General features: G+C 42.7%; 2 long non-coding RNA genes across 3 annotated transcripts in view; one reads left to right on the top strand and one right to left on the bottom strand.

The window, feature by feature from the left end:
- Nucleotides 1-12819, top strand: part of LOC102160652 (uncharacterized) — a 282960-nt gene that overhangs the window by 191785 nt on the left and 78356 nt on the right. The gene's annotated exons all lie outside the window — the stretch shown is intronic.
- LOC146406339 (uncharacterized) overlaps nucleotides 1-12819 on the bottom strand; it is a 32075-nt gene that overhangs the window by 18104 nt on the left and 1152 nt on the right. The window contains exon 2 of the long non-coding RNA XR_014810694.1: nucleotides 8212-8290. This is a non-coding gene — a long non-coding RNA (uncharacterized LOC146406339). The remainder of the gene's footprint in view (nucleotides 1-8211; nucleotides 8291-12819) is intronic.

Genomic DNA, 12819 nt, shown 5'->3' on the forward strand with positions numbered 1-12819 from the left:
GAAATGCAGGGGAAAGTGTTGAGGCACAACCACACTGGGTCATGCTTGTAATTAAATGTTGTTAATCACACTAATAAGAAGAGCCAGTATTGACCGTGTCTCTGATAGTGCTGATCACTGCACTAAGTGCTTGGTACGAATCCTATTATTTCATCTTCACAAAGCCTGTTTACAAGTAAGATAACCAAGATACAGAAAGACTGATTGACTTGCCCAGGATCAGCCAGCCAGCCAATACCCAGCCGGGACTTCTGATCTAGGGCCCTCTGGGGGCAGGGCCCATGGGAAGCAAGTCAGGGAGGACCGCTGCTGGGACAGAGAGGTGGGCCCCGTGTGGGTGGCCTTGGGCGCATCTGTGCTTTACCTGAAAAGATGGGGACACAGGGGACACAGTAAATAGTGGCCCCAGGGCCTCCCTGCCCAGACCACTCCCTCAGTTTTGCTCTGTAAGTTGGCACCTGTCAGGTTTGGGGTCTGCGGGGGTTAAATGGAGGGTCTTGCAGGTCCACCTGTTTTCACTGGATTTTTTCTCAGTTTTTGGAAAAACTCAGAGCTAATAGTTAAATGTTAAAAGCCCAAGGATAGTTTTCAAGGTTTAAAAAAACTATATTTGGACTTCGGTTGGCAGAGTTCTAAAGATAGAACTTAAAATGCATTCTGTCCAGACCAGAGATGACAAGAATCAGCCATTTTCAAAACTCGTATCCTATGTTATTCTAACCTGCATCTGCCCTCTTTTCCCCTTGGCTGTCCCCACCATATGTAAGAGACCTGGAGAACAAGTCTGAGGTTCTGTAGACTAGACTTAGCTATTCTGTCTTCCCTGGGAATGCAGGAATATCACAATTGAAACGTTAAGACCAGAGGAAAAATAGCCACCACGGGGACAAATTGTATGAAAATCTATAGTTGAGACCATTTCCAAAATTTCCTATGATTTAGGATGGAAAAGAACATGGTTCAAGTACACTCGATAGCCATCTACCTCTCCGATTTGTTTTTTCCCCTTTAAGATGAGAATATATTTCAGCCTTCAACTTTAACATCAGAAACACTAGTGTCCTCTCCTGGGCTACATTAGGCCTTGGTTTTTGCCTGTCAGATCCTCCGCATCCCTTCCCGCCCCACCTCCTGCACTTCACATATAATTCCAGGTGTTGCAGGAAATGACATCAACACGGAGGTACACATACATGTGCTTTCAATATGTCATAGCAACAACAAAACTGGAACCTTGAATTCTGGAGAAATGTAAACTGTGGAAACGTTGCAACTCGGAGCTCACTAAGCCACACACACACACCATCCACAAAGTGACCTTCAGAGTAGAGCCTGGGGTCTGCAGGTCAAAATGAAGGGTAGGACACTGGTTGGGTCACTTCTCACCCATACATGAAGGAAACACTTCAAGAAGTACAGGGTCAATTGGAGTCCCATCACGGCGCAGTGGAAACGAATCTGACTAGAAACCACGAGGTTTCGGGTTTGATCCCTGGCCTCGCTCACTGGGTTGAGGATCCAACATTGCCGTGAATTGTGGTGTAGGTCACAGACGCAGCTTGGATCCCGAGTTGTGGCTGTGGCTGTGGTGTAAGCCAGCAGCTGTAGCTCTGATTGGACCTGTAGCCTGGGGACCTCCATGTGCCGCAGGCGCGGCCCTAAAGGGAAGAAAAAAAAAAAAAAGTACAGCCTTAAGCTTCTCTACCACAAAGAAACCAAGATTCCTTCTCGTTACTGCAGTTCTTGGAGAATTATGCTCTTTTGACCCTCATCATCGGGCATGATAGTAGGAAAATGAGGATCTGAGCAAAAAATATATTAGTTTATATTTACTTAGTGGTTCCTTCAAAGACAGTAGAAGGGAGAAACCCTTAGATTATTTCACTTTTTCAAAATGCCTAAAGAAATTGTGCATACATGTCTTTGTGTTTGGCTGGAATTATGTCAATTCTGAGTGAAGGTGAATTGTCACAGCTGAAGTAGGGAAGTTGGTGGTTGATGTCTTTAGGTTGGTAACTAAGTTTGTCCCCACCAAGTAAATCAAGTTTGTTTCTGAAGACAATCTTTGAAATCATGGGGTGTCTGAGGCGAAAGTGAGTAACTGAGCCATTACTGATCGAAAGATGGGGGAGTTCCCGTCGTGGCTCAGTGGTTAACAAATCCAACTAGGAACCATGAGGTTGCGGATTCGATCCCTGGCCTCGCTCAGTGGGTTAAGGATCTGGCATTGCCGTGAGCTGTGGTGTAGGTCGCAGAACCTCCATATGCCACGAGTATGGCCCTAGAAAAGAAAAAAAGACAAAAAAAAAAAAAAAGAAAGAAAGAAAAGATAAAAGGAAGAAAGATAGGGAAGCACTGGGTGAGCCAGCGTCATTCTGGGCAGTGTCAGCCTCTAATGTGGAGAAAATAAGGACTTTTGCAGAAGACTAACTTTTGTTCTAACGAATTTTCAAGTACATTCTCTGTTCCTGAAAACTTGCTCAAGGGTTGTGCATAGCATGGCTTGTTTTACAGTCTAGATGCTGGAAAGAGCCAGAGAAGTAGATTGGGAAGTAAAAGATATTTAATTGAATTGCCTTTTGTTTTGACAGATGTTTTATACAGTACTTTGTCTCTTAAGAACAAGATGTTCCAATAAATATTGGATAAGTGGGAGAGAAAATTTACTACAAGGCCATAAATCAATTGGCAAGAGGTCATAAACTGCAAGATTGGTGCTCAAAGCATTTATTAGATTATCAGAATCTAAGATTGATCTGTAGCTTTATCTACCTTCCCCTATCCATCATTTTTATGGGACATGAAAAAGAGTTAGAAAGGACAAATTGCATTTAAAAAATTATAATACAGGTTTTAGACAAAGTAGTGCCAGGATATGGAACTAGATTAAAATAAGTGATAAATCAGGAAAGCTCCAAAATAGAAATATTTTTGTCATTTGGCAGGAAATAAGTGCCAGTTTAGTAGGGAATGAAATGTTAAGATAAGAGAACTCATGGAAGTTTTAAAATTCAGAGGAGTCTAGAGATTGTCTCCTCTGATCCCCAACACCTTACAAACAAAGAAACGAAGGTCCACGAGGTTAAATGACTTCTACAATAACCCAGCCATTTAATAGCATCAAAGACCTTGTTTCCACTAAAGATGGTGCAGAAAGTTTTGTGACTCTTTTTTCCTTTTTGGAAGAATCTATTTTGTTAACAGAGAAATGTGTCATTTTAACTTAAGATACTTACACACCATAAACTCCTTGAGGACTGGAACTGATTCTCATTTTTACAACCTATTTCCTAAATATTTGTAGACCTCAAATTTTGGGAGCTCTTCTTCATACCTAGACTGGGTGCTTCACAACATGCTGGTCGCCCCACAGACCCAACTAGAAGCACAGTCCCAGGATCCACACGTTGTGGATGAGGCACAGGAGTCACACACAAAGCAGCAGGGGTTGGGAAACCCTGTTACTTGGGTGATCCAGGCCTGTTTTCTTTGGGGCCAAGAAGTAAGTGCTCCTTCCTTCTCCAAGAGTCTCAGCCAGACTAAGGGGAAGCTAGCAGGGCACTGTGATTTAAGGAGGTACTCCCTCTCTGGGTCGTGCCAGTTCAGAAGCAGTACTTGCAGGACCCTGAGAGTGAGTGCGTCCTTAAGTGCCCTGGAGCCTGGCTGCCAGGCAGAGGAGAATTGCCAAAGCAATGGACAGCTGGAAGCCTCAGGGAGGAGGGGGTTGGAAGGACTTCCTAAGTTTCCTAAGTGCCTTCAGGCCCCACTGCCACACCTGAGAGTCACAGTGCTGAGGGGACTAGCACAGGAACAAGACAAATTTTCCAGCCCCGAGATGCTTTCAGGCAAATCAAGGAAATAGATGTGCATCATCTCACAACACATAGAATGAACTCATAACTTTAATCTGTTCATTAGTCTCAAATAAAATGCAATGGGGATGCAGAAGGAAAAATGAGGAAGCTGTGTTGGAAGATGTCATTGAGAAATGTGACTGTGGTATTTTTAAAAGGAGAAAGAAGGAGATGAGATGGGAGCATTGGGTTCTGCCCAGCCGCTGGATTCTACTGGTGGGGAAATGGGGGGTGGGGTACTTGCAATGCCAGGAAGAGCCTGGAGGACACAGAAAGCTTGAAGGCTGGCTGCTTCCAGACAGAAGGTTCTACCACCATCAAATGTTGTGCAAACAGGAGCTATGAATATAGGGTTACCAGATGATATGCAGGGCCCTTCATTAAATTTGAATGTCAAAGAATCAACAAATAGTTTGTTAGCATAAGTATGTCACAAACATGGAATATGAGGCTAAAAAAACTGTATTTATCTGAAATTCAAATTTAACTGGCTGTCCTGTTTTGTTTAGTTTTTCATGTGCTAAATCTGGCAACCCTATTTGAATAGAGCAGGGTGGAAAGGATGGAGGATAGTTAAGGCAGGGGCCTAAGGAGCTTCACAGGCAGTTCTGGACTGTCCCACTGCAGGGTAATCCTCTGTACTCAGAGGAAAGTGGTAGCAGGAATCCTGGAACGGTGGTTCTCAATCCAGGATGCACATTAGAGTATCCCAGGAGAACTCTTAAAAACCATCAGTGCCTGAGTCCATCCTCAGAGACTCTGATTTAATTGGTTCAGTGTGGCCTAGCTATTAACATTTTTAAAAGCTCCCTGGGTGATTCTAATGTAAAAAATGGATTGAGAACCACTGCTTTGGAGACCACTAAGCTCTATCCTCTGAGGCAGAGAGTCAGACAGAGTGGGGTTTGAGATCCAACTCTATCACTTCCTGGCTGTAACCTAAACTATGCCTGTTTCACCCTGTGTAAGACAGAGATAGCAATTGTTCCTACATTTTGAGGTTATTGTATAGACTGCTTCAGACTTCCTGCTAAACATTGTAGACTGGAGTTCCCGTCTTGGCACAGCGGAAACAAATCTGACTAGGAACCATGAGGTTGCAGGTTTGATCCCTGGCCTCTATCAGTGAGTTAAGGATCCGATGTTGCCGTGATGTAGGTCACAGATGTGCCTCAGATCTGGCGTTGCTGCTGGCCTAGGCCAGCAGCGACAGCTCTGATTAGACCCCTAGCCTGGGAACCTCCATATGCCATGGGTGTGGCCCTAAAAAGACAAAACACACACACACATACACACACACAAAAAGACTGAGTGCATGCATTTAAATTCATTCTGCCCTGAAGCCCTACTGAAGTGATAGTAGAAGAGTAAAAATGATACCAACCCACGTACCCACCCACCTACTAGAAAAGGGAAAGCTGATCTGTGACTGTCTGCAGAAAGAAATTAATGAAAAGGAGGCCAGTTTACATCACCAAACCCCAGAAAGGTTCAGAAGAAGAGGGAGCAGGATTCTCAGCAAGTAGGTCTGAGAGCTGGGCTAAAAGCTGGAAGATTCATAATGGTGAGTGTACAGGGTAGATAGATGTTCAGACGCCCTCCTCCAACCCTAACACGCAGTGGTCACCCCTCTAGAGAGAGAGACCAGAGGAGGATAGACTCAAGGACACTTAGTGGGCACTGAAGGACACTCAAGGTACACAGTGAAAGTGCAGGGAGGTAAATAGGATAGAGTGAAAGATGGCAGCCTATTGTGAGAGTCCTAGTACTCTCCCCTGAATACTGGCAGCCAAGAGCACACCCCAAAGGCAGGAGACTTTCTGAAGAGTAGCCAGTGTGAGAGAAAGATGGACAGGTGCTGAGGAAAGATTGGGTGACCCCATCACACTAGGCCCACACGTAGGACTTCCACTCAATTTTTTAGTAACTCACTAGAGAGCCAAGATAGAAGAGATCAGAAGAGAGTCACTAACATGACAGATCAAAAGCAAAGGCGAGTAGAGGGGTGGGCACAGCTGGGGGGAGGGGGGGAAGCCTGGAGCGGGGAGAGCACGTGAAAGAAACAGATAATTCAAGGATCAGAATTTTAAAAAACTGTAATGAATATGACTAAGAATATCACCATCATCTAAGAAACCCAATATCTGACTAATAGTTCTAGAATGAGAAAATAGAAAATGGAAAGGAAAAAATTATCAAATAACGAATACAGGAAAATACCCCAGCAATCAAGATATATTTTTCTAGATCGACCAAATCCAACCAGTAGCAACCTTCTGCACATAAAAAAAAAGTGTTGGGAGTGGGGTGGGAGATGATACCAAAAATCATCATGGAAAGTCAATATCCTAGGGGTTAAAAAAAAAATTTAAAAAAAAAACTTAAATGTAGAGATGAAAGAGAGAAAGAGAAGTCATACAAAAAATTACAAAGACTATTCAAAGAATGTAGGATCAGAATGACATGAAAATGCTGTAGAGTCATGAATGCCTTCAAATCCTAAAGGAAAATGATGTCCTGCTTGGAATTCTATACCCAGCCAAACTATGAATCAAGAGTAAGGGCTGTATAAAACCATCAGGCATGCAAGGTATCAAATGCTGCCTTTTGCTCCTTCTGTATGGGATAGAATATGTGTTTTACCAAAACTTGAGGAAAAACAGGAAGGCCAAAGACAGAGATCCAGAAAACAGATCACATACAAGAATGAAATAAAAGGAATTCCAGAATGAGAAGGAAGGGAAGGCTCAGGGTGACAGCAAGTGACAGACCAAGAGCCCAGTCCTTCCAGAGTGGAGCAGGGCCAGGGACTCCAGCAGGAAAGGCTCCAAATGATTGCCAGCTGAGGTTTATTGGATTTGTTAGATAAAATGGAGAAGAGCTTAATGCTTCTGCTGGAAAGTTTGAGACTCCATTTTCTAGGCACATAGAAAATCAAGCAAACAAAGTGATTACGAATTCCAAAGCAAATTCAAGTCGTGTAAAAAACACATGGAGTCCTTGAATACTTGGAAAGTGTTGTCAATAGAAAATACTATTTATATTTATTAAGACCTAAACACTGAATATTTAGTCAAAAATGTGAGATTAGAGGAGCAGAAATGTGAGAGAGTGGATGGGTATAGGAGCTAAACCACACTCTTTGATCAGTAGACTGTGTATTTTAAAAATTAAACAATAGCATCAGAAGCACATTATTGAGAAATATGGAGAGAAAGAACTGAGAAGCAAATCAAGTAGTGGCTTTAGGAATGAGGTAGTGAAGAGGGTTGCTGTTTTTCACTATAAACCTTCTAGTTCTATTTGACTTTTTATGTTACACACATGTAGTTCTTTAATGTAGCTCTTAATCCAGTGCTTTGTATTGAATAAGAGCTCAATGAATGTTGGCCCCTATTATCACATCCTAGACTTAAAACTGGACAATGGAGATATTGCGCCTTGCCTAAAAATTTCTCCTCCCAAAATAACTAGAAGTAGAGCTACGATCTCTTACTCAGAGCAGATTTTTGTTGTTGTTGTTATTGTTGTTGTTTGCTTTTTAGGGCTGCACTCATGCCATATGGAAGCTCCCAATCTAGGGGTCAAATTAGAGCTGTAGCTGCTGGCCTATGCCACAGCCACACCAGATCCAAGCCTCATCTGCGACCTACACCACAGCTCACAGCAATACCAGATCCTTAACCCACTGAGCGAGGCCAGGGATAGAACCCTCATCCTCACAGATACTAGCCAGATTTGTTTCTGCTGAGCCACAACGGGAACTCCTCAGAGCGTTTTTCAAGGGCATCCTCTTGCCAGACCCAGGGATGAGCTAGTCCTAGTCCCTGAGTTTGCAGACTGGTCAGGTTGGGAAGGAACAAGTATGTACATCATAACTCCACAAACACATTCTGCTAAGTGCCACATAACAAGCTTCTGATGGTCATTAAGCCAGCCACTAACTAAGCAGGCTCTCTCTGTGTCACACTCTTCATGCCTGAGTGGGTCATAAATATTGAGGGCTGTCCACTACAGAGGCTAAAGTTTAATGTGTGCGTGAGAGTTTAGGCTCTCCACAGGTAGTAGACACACTGCATTATATTTCTCTTTTTTATTTCCAACTTCTTGGGGAAAGGCTGTATTCATATTATAATTTGTGTATGTTCCCCAGCAGTCAACAGATCTTTTGAGTAGCTTTGGTCGTGCATCTCTTAGTTATTTTACTTCCATTTTTTTCATGCAGTTTGGCTCTGTGGAAGCATCCCCAGTAGGCTGTCCTTCTGGTTCCTTTCCTGACTAACTTATGGCCAAACAACTCAAAACAATCAAAGAAGTTTGGTAAAGGGACCAAGGAAGTCCCTCTTCCCCCTTTTACCACCACTGGTGTCTTCACTGGGGATCATGCTGCACAAGTTCACAGAATAGCAGTGCTGAGGGCCGTAAAAGAGTCTTTCCTGAAAATAAAATAATAAAAAAAAAAAAATCAAGCTCAGCTGGATTCTGATTTAATAGTATCTGGCAAGCTAACTGTATTATTTTTGAACACACAGACATAAATTTGATATGAATAATAAAACTGAAGTATAACATGGACAAAGGAAATATAAAATTCACCTAATCTTCAAAAGAAATTCTATACTTGAATAATTAACTATGCTCTATTTATAAAACTAGAATAATTGAAAACAGGATTTTCAGTTGATTCATATAGCCTCTGAAATATTTATTATTGCAAGTCGAAAAGATCTGTCTGGGGTTTGTCACTGAAAATGTCTAAACTCAGTGTCCAGATGTTTATTTAAGTTGCTCCCACAGAGTTCTAATGTCAATAACAGGGGTTATCAGAGAGCATCGCTGTGTATCTTCCTTGACTAATATTCTCATTTCTTCTGCATCTTTGATGTTTTCTTTCATTAAAATTCCTGGCCCATAGCCACAAAAATCTGCTGAGCTTGCATTAAAAATTAGTCTGCAGACTTGACATATGATGATGCCCCACGTCTCCACAAAGATAATATTTATCAGCAGCTATCATTTGAGCATTACAGTCAGCAGCATGGTCAAATTTACAGAATCAAAAACAATACAGAATCCAGATTTCAGAATGCCTAACTTGCTGATTCAAACTTCTTGCCTATTCTTTTTCCCTAATGTTTGATAAGGCAAAATTAGGACAAGCGATAGTATTTCTCACCATGAGCCCATGTGCCTTCCTTTCCTCTACTTCAATCCCTCATACCCTGTCTTCTTTTGAAAACCTGAAGTCAGATGACTTTAAAATAAAGGAAACCAGGCTCTCTGTCAAAACTCACTTCCTACAGTTCGTACAGAAAAAGATACCTGGGATGCCCTTTCCCTTCATGTGAAAGTGGCAAAAGGCAAAATGAGTCTATCTTAGAACTGATCAGATGGGTTTTTTAGTTTTTAATCAGCTATATAAAAGAAACATGTTCTAAAATTTCCTCCTTCCCAAAACTAACTTAATTTTACCCAAATTGTTAAAGCATCTAGGACACAAAGAAAGGAGGCATGGGTAAATGAAGTTTATGTGAACATTCCAAAAAAAGCACTTGTGCATCTGAAGCCGTGGTCAAGCCTCTGATAGGATCCAGTGTGCAGTTAAGAAGCATGAGGTTAACACTGCTGACCTGCTGTTGTTTGCTATATTCTTTTAAAAGAATTCAGTCTGATTTGAACTCCTGTACAATGTGGAGAAAAAATTTGGCACTGATGGGAAAAACCATTAATGATACTAAATAGTGCCCTCTGGAAGCTAGGAAATTACCCTGGGAACTGCAGTCCGATTAATTAGAAGGTCTTATCTGTGGAAAAATCTCTATCGACACTGTTTAATTGATGAAATCATGAGATTCATAAACTGTTGTAACACAGCCCGAGAGGTAACTTCCTAGCACAAAGTAGGCGCTCAATAAATGTTTATTGGCTTTTCAATGAACATCTAGTCTAACATTTCTATATTAATAGGTATTACATAAAATTGGATCTCCAGGCAAATACATTTGGGAAATGCTGAGTTAAATAAAGTTAAACAGGCTTTTCGCTCTAGGACCTATCAAAAGCTTTAATACAATAAGTGAATTTGAATTCCTGTGGGATAGGGGGCGAAGGGAGGGGGGATTATGCTGCATTTCCCAAACTCATTTGACCACTAAATTCCCTTTTCTCAGGACTTCTGTTTTAAGAGACATATTTTTAAAGGCCTTAACCTGAGCCTAATGCCTTCATTTTAGAAACTGGACGATTCAAATTCCCAGCAGTTAAGTGACTTGGCCAAGCACTCGGTTTATTAATAACAGCAAAGAGGAACTCTGTACCCTCCCACTTTCAGCTCCCCATCTTCCCTCTCCCAGCCACCCAATATATCTTGGTACAAGAGCCTCCGACTCTTCCTTAGAGCACTTTTATTGCCCTCTTGCTACTATATTTATTTTTCAAGTGGAGCCCCATGAGAACACCCTTTTAAACCCATAGTTGAGATAATGCAGCATTACCTAGTAACATGCTGCAGTCATTTAGCAAGAATGGTCTCTTTTGAGGGGACAAGCATAAAGGCAAGAGTTGACCATTTTATTAGAGGGAAGGTGAGTAGAATTCAAGCTTCCCTAGCACACTTCCATCATACTTCCCACAGAGGTGATTAGCATTCCCCACTAGACTTACTTGCAGGAAGTCAAGGAATTAGACCTCCAGTCTGTCAGTGCCCAGTGGGTAATAGGTGTTAGGGAACATCAGCTGAATAAATGAAGGAAGGACCATGAAAAAAACCAACTAGCTGTGTCTTAACGCCTTAGCTTTTTGAAGGAAAGATGACTAAACACCCTCCTGTCCACCAGTATCAGAAGAAACGTAGAGAAAACTGTTTCCAAAGAAGATCCAGGCTGGAACAAGGGGGCTGACACAGGAGACCAGGCAGGATGGTCCCCAAGGGGCCTCATGGGATGACATTTCCCTCGGTGACAGAAGATCACCAAAACAGTGTGGAAAGTGACCAGTTAGATCAAAGTTAGCAAACTAGTTTTGTGGATGTGTTGTCCATAGTTTTAAAGTATAGAATTAGGGAGTTCCATTTGTGGCTCAACAGGTAATGAACCTGACTAGGATTCATGGAGGATGCGGGTTCGATCCCTGCTGGTCTTGCTCAGTAGGTTAAGGATCCTGTGTTGCTGTGGTTCTGGCGTAGGCCGGCAGCTCTAGCTCTGATTCGACCCCTAGCCGAGGGGAGCTTCCATATGCCGAGGGTACAGCCCTAAAAAGCAAAAACAAACAAACAAATAAGTAAATAAATGTACAGAATTACATGGGAAGAAGGGGGTACATACCAGAGAAATCTGTTTAATGTAGGTAACAGTACCAGTAATCTGTGGCAGATTACCTTGTTGCAGTGTTAACTTAGCCTGAAAACATGGAAATGAGTAAGACTGTACTTGGACATTGCTCAGTGCCTAATTCAGGTCTAGCCCTCTAGTGGTGGAATTCCACAGCCTTGTTCTTAAAGGGCCCTCTGGGTGGGGAGGGCTTGCTTGTGGACATTTCTGGATGGCCACTGTCCTAGTCCCAGAGTGTGTCCCTGTGAATTTTCCCTCAGATATTTTTTTCCCTTCTTCTCTTTCTGCCACACATATGGAAGTTCCCCGGGCCAGGGATCAAATCCAAGCCACAGCTGCAAACTGCACCATAGCTGTGGCAACGCTGGACCCTTTAACCCACTGTGCCAGGCTGGGGATCAAACCCACACCTCCATGCAACAGGGGCCTCTGCAGTGAGATCCTTAACCCACTGTGCCACTGCGGGAACTCCCTACCTCAGATTTTTGAGTGGAAAAGAAAATTCCTTTTAACATGAATAACTTGCACGATGTTTCTGTATGCAAGTTCTTCTGGGGGAAAAAAAAAAAAAAAGCATGGGTCCAATCGAGGAGCTCTTGCATTCAGGTGTTGGACATGCCAAGCCAAAATTCTTGAAAAATCGATGTGGTTAAGAGCATTTAAGCAATCTCTGTATCATCTATGCTATTCTCCATGAAGGGACAATTATTAAGGGTAAGAACAGTTTCTTTCTTTTTAAATGTCAGTATAATGCAAAGGGAACAGCAACATACAGACACACACACACCCTGAACTCAACCCAGGTATGTGTTCCTGGGATGCAGAGAGGGGGCAGTTCTTTGGAAAGGAATGTGGCAGGACCCTCTGATGAAAAAGTGCATCTGGGACTTGAGAAATCTGGATCCAATTCTTGGCTCCGTCTCTAGCTCACCACATAATTAAGAGGGCAAATCAGCTAATCTCTCTGTCCTTCACTCTGTCCTCTTTAAAACGATAGTGTCTGGCCTGGCAGCCCTCTCAGGAATGCCTTGTCAGCAGATGCTGGGAGTGGGGCCCGCAGAGCCAATTAGCTGTAGGCGGAGGGGACCCGTGCCTAGCCGGGCTGCCCCTCCTGCCCCGGCCTGTCTCGCAAATTAATGTCTTTGGTCACACGGACTCTGCCTGTGAGAGTGTGAATGAATTTCAGACAACTCCAAACTCTTCCCTTCAGATGACAAGGCAAAGTATAACATTTCTTTTGTGAGGCACAGATTTTGTTTCACTGCATAAAAACACTACCTGCCTCATGAAAAGAAGACCTGATTAAGCACATACGGAGAAGGGACCTATTAGAGACAGAGGGGTGTTCTGGGTTCTAAACTGGCAGCTGTAGGGCCTTGGATATACCCCCTACAATAATATGTACTGTCTCCTGGGTGCTTACAATATGCAACATACAGGTGTCAATTCATGCACCAGCATGCCTGGTGTGTATAGGGTAAGTGCTCAATAAATGTTAGCTACTACTACTATCATCTAACTTTATATTCCAGCCTTATGAGATAGATCTCACTGTTATTCCCATTACGTAGACGGGAAGACTGAGGAACAGAGAACAAGCTGTTACTACTACCTTGTCCCAATCCTCTTCAGGAAGG

This window comes from Sus scrofa, chromosome 1 (genome assembly GCF_054392235.1).
Source record: "Sus scrofa isolate SSC_HxYL_T2T_F1_AM1 chromosome 1, Sscrofa_HxYL_maternal_Yorkshire_Landrace_v2.0, whole genome shotgun sequence".
NCBI classification, from domain to species: domain Eukaryota; kingdom Metazoa; phylum Chordata; class Mammalia; order Artiodactyla; family Suidae; genus Sus; species Sus scrofa.